Here is a 4,380-nt window from a genome sequence, read left to right as displayed (position 1 = left end):
TTTGTTACAGTAATACTTCATGAGAATGTTCATTTTTTTTGTCATAGGACTGTAGAGAAGGAACCAGGAAGGCATTCAAGAGATTTTTTTTTTCATCCAAGACATTTCAAATCATCCAAAACATTTCTGCTACATAATGTTCAAAGGAATACGTATTCAAAGGCAAACACTAATCACAATTTTGTTCACAAAGCTGAATATTAAAGGAGTCTTATGTAAGAAAATCACTTAGAAATTGTATCCTTGCATGGACTTTAATAGCTGATCTAACTAAAATTTTTTTAAATAGATAATTAAAAATGTTTTGGCCAGCGGAGTTGACTGGCTGCTTTGACTGTAACTTGGATTATTTTTCTCCAGTCACATTTCAGCTAATTGCTGCATGGAATCATGTGATGATGCTTTGGACCACAAACACATTTTGTATTCTTTGGGAATCCAGATTAGGGTTCATGAAAGACAGGGTGCTGGACATGCACTATTCCTACATCCTGGCTTCTGAACATCTTCAAACCTGCTTGGAGAACATTGCTGAAGATTTCCAGATCCTTCATCCCCAGATGAGAATGGAAATTGCCACCCACTTGGGCAAGATATCCCTTTAAGTACCAGTAATGTCAAAAACACAGCTTCTTTAGAAGCCAGTTTTTTTTTTTTTTTTTTTTTGAGTAAAAGGAAAAATGGTTTTCCATGGTAACTTTCTCACCATAAATAATGTTTCAATCACACTGTCTAAAGATGATTGGGGAATGTGTTTGTTGGCCCCAAACTGTATTTGCTCAACACTGTTGCAGGAGTTCCATGGTAAACAGCAGTCAATTTCACAGAAGAAGTGCAAAGATTTGTTAATAATTGAGAACATCCCACCCTGAGGGCCAGAACAATTGAAAATTCTACAGACACAGGCAAAATCTTCATATCACTTTTAGGGTACTTACTGCTATAATCTCTCATCTGTTCTACTAGTTTAGCCTTATCAGGGTTGGAGTCAGAATTAAAATGTAGTACAACCACTTTGGTGTTCTGATTTGGGGTGGGACATGTCTTCCCCAAGTTTCCCAGAAACCTCATAAACATGTCAAAATATCCAGTATATGACATTTTAATCTTTGGGCTCTTTGCATTTGTTCTTGGATCCAGGGAACTGGAAAGGAAGAAGCTTATTCAAGGAACTAGAGAGGAAGAATAGGTTTTCAGACTTCTGGTTGATTCTGTTGGCCAGCTCCTGAGTGTCTAGTTCCTAATGCTCCACAAACTGGATCTTGCTGAAAATCTGCTATAGGTCTGCATGCCTCCTCACTGGAACTGACATCTTCTTGCCTTTATACTTCCTGTGTAGAAGGAGCAGGTTCAGAATGTACTCTGCCCCATACATGGGATTCACCACAAGATGATAGCCACACAGGATCTACTTGAAATCCATGATGCATTCCTAGGTCTTGGTGGTGGCCTTGATCATTTCCACAACCTACATGAAAATGTCACCCAAGGCTTCCATCTAGGCTGAGTTCATTCCTTTCTTTTTTTTTGGGGGGTGCAGGTTTGCTAATTCTCCACAGCCAAATATAAATTCTACCCAGTCAGAAATTCCCATTGCAGAATTTCCTCTTGATGGCAGGACTGAAACCTCAGGAAGGAAGCAAGGATTCCCAGATGTTGGTCCTCTTTATGCATCTCGGTGTTGCTGTATTTGCTCATTAGGATGATTTCTCATTGGAACTGTATTGTGTGATGCTGCTGCTCTGCAATTTGCTGACTGAGAATGTAGCTATGCAGTTTATGCTGGTAGCTTTGGTTTTTGTTCAGGTTAAATGTGATAGCTTGGAGAATCTTACTGTAATGGAGTTCTCAGATGTACCCCTTCTTGTTCTTTTCAGAATTCTCATTTTAAGAAAAAGCTGATGCATCTCACAAGACCCAAAACACTTCTGTAGAGCTCAGTCCTGTCTGCCTGAGAAACAGGGGCTCACTGATATTCAAGCTCCTCAGAAATCTCTTCAGATAATCTCCTTTGATATAAAGATCCTCATCTGCTTCCAGATCACTGTCTAAGTGGTGCTCATGCATATACTTAAGCATCATAAAAGTCTTCTGGGGTGGGTAAGTGCCATCCACACCCCACAGTGGCACTTCTGGAATTGGTACAGATGTGCCTGAAACCTCAGTAGAGAAAAACTCCACTATCCCAAGAATTGTCTTAGGTCATGTTCTGAAGGTGGACACAGCAGGAGTCTGAAGTATTTCTGGGTGGTCATTACTCCCACAAAGAGGAGGTTCCTGTCATATGAGGCCACCAACTGGGAAAAGCCTTGTGCCTCACAGACATCTTCCTGTGCCCTGCAGGCCTGGGTCCTTTTGCTGTGCCCACAGTCCTCCAGTCTGCTATGTCACAACTGACCCACGGGTCCCACTGGTTGTAGCTCTGAAGCACAGAGAAGAACAAGCCTGTGAGGCCAGCACAAAGCCCAGCAGGAGCCAGATCTGAGGCAACAAGCAGAGCTAGGCTCGCCAACTTGCCTGGAGCCATGCCCATGCCAATCTGCCTGCAGGGCCGCTCCCACCACCTATGTTCAGGAGCCCACCACCACAGCTTCCAGTGGCAGAGACCAGCTTGCCCTCATGACAGAAGGCCTGGTCCCAGATGCTCAGCGGGTGACTAGGGCCAGCCATGCCCATGGCGGCTGCAGAGCTGACAGCAGGCCTGGTGCTGAAGATTCATTATGCACACCTGCCCACACACCACAGTGACCTGCTCCTTTAAGAGTAGAACATGCCCTGTTCATGCAAGCTGCATCTCCTGAGCAACACCGCCATGACTATTCTTCCTTTTCCATGGAAGTGTGGGGGCAGTGCAAAGGCAATGGCAATGGCACCTGCTCAGAGATCTTGTCCTGCCCTGATGGCACCCAGGCAGGCTCCATACCTGTTCTCCTTGTGGCCTAGACTGCTGCTGCTGTTTCACATGCTCAGACATGGCTCACCATTTCTCTTTGATATATTTTCAGTTGATTTTTATGCAATGTGAGAAATAATGGTCTAGTTTTATTCTTCTACATATTCCACCATGCCCTTCTACCATGCTGTTTCTGTGATAGACTCAGAAGCTCATGGAGACCTGTGAAGCCACCAGCCAAAAATTAATGTGCCCTTCTCTAACTTTTTCCTGTCAGGTATAATGGTCACAGTGAAAAAGAGCTGACAACCACAAATGGGAGAGTTACAGAGCTCATTTGGGGTTCTGGTAGTCCTGCCCAGCATGCAATACTGAGGGGAGTCCTAAAACTTAAGAAGGGTAAGAAATGGGAACTTGAGAACCTGAAGAATTAATATCTCTGCTAAAGGTACTTACATAGCTGATCATAAATCCTAACAATGATATAGTTTTGTAATTTAGTTTCTAACATATTACCATGTGAATTAAAGACAGGAGAAATAAAGTTCATAGTTTGAATCAATAATGGAAATGAACACAAGAATGCCAGTATGCACATCATACTTATGACAACAGCATCATAAACAAGAAGGAATACATGAGGGTGGGAGGAGAGGGAACATGACAATACAACTCAGGCAGCATCATTGCAAACTATGTTGGTATTGATGTAAAGCACATAGAAACCACTATAAAAATAAATTTCAAAAATTAATAAAAGGACATGAAAGGTAACAAAAGTGGTATGATGGGGGAAAATAAACAAATCACAATGGAAGCTGCTAGTGGAGCAGTGAGGAACCTAAAAAAAAAGGGGGTAAAATACATGTAGAAATCAGCACATTGGCAGAAGTCTGTCATTATCTGTGATGACATTAAATGGAACACATGAGTCTTGGTTTCTCAATACCTAAGAAGCCTGCATCCACACAAACTTTCACACAATTTCTGTACACTATTGCATGTGGGGAGATAGGCTTGGGTTTGGCAGATTCTCTTCTAACAGAAACAAGGCACCTGTTGACATGAACGTGACCTGCCATGACTTCCCATGCACTGTCAATGCCACCAATCAGAGACACAGGACAGGGTACATTTTGGCACAACTGGCACAGAGTGAGGCTAGACATACTGACAATAGGCTCTCCAGGGACAGAAGATTTGGAGTCCTCAGGAGAGGGGCTTCCACTCTGTGAATCCTCAACCAGCAAGTGTCAGTGGAAGGGCATTCAGAGGAATCCAGGAGAGAAGCTTTGGTTGCACAGAGTTCAGGAGTGAGGCCAGCCTTGGGGTGAAAAGGAGGAGTCCAACTGTAGTCCCTGAATGGACATCAGGAGTTTTAAATCTGTGTCTGGGGTTGCAATGACATTGCAGTGATATTCTGAGGGTCAGACTAACACAGGATCACCCCCCAGGACACTGGAAATAGCCAAGGGACAAAGAAGACC

The 4,380-nt window shown here is 43.2% G+C and overlaps 1 pseudogene; it reads right to left on the bottom strand.

The window, feature by feature from the left end:
- Nucleotides 1–270: 270 nt before the first annotated feature.
- Nucleotides 271–2,974, bottom strand: LOC143399213 (chondroitin sulfate synthase 1 pseudogene; annotated as a pseudogene).
- Nucleotides 2,975–4,380: the final 1,406 nt, after the last annotated feature.

This window comes from Callospermophilus lateralis, chromosome 1 (assembly GCF_048772815.1).
Source record: "Callospermophilus lateralis isolate mCalLat2 chromosome 1, mCalLat2.hap1, whole genome shotgun sequence".
Taxonomy (NCBI): Eukaryota; Metazoa; Chordata; class Mammalia; order Rodentia; family Sciuridae; genus Callospermophilus; species Callospermophilus lateralis.
The sequence above is the reverse complement of the archived record's forward strand: the minus strand, read 5'-3'. Positions and strand labels throughout refer to the sequence as shown.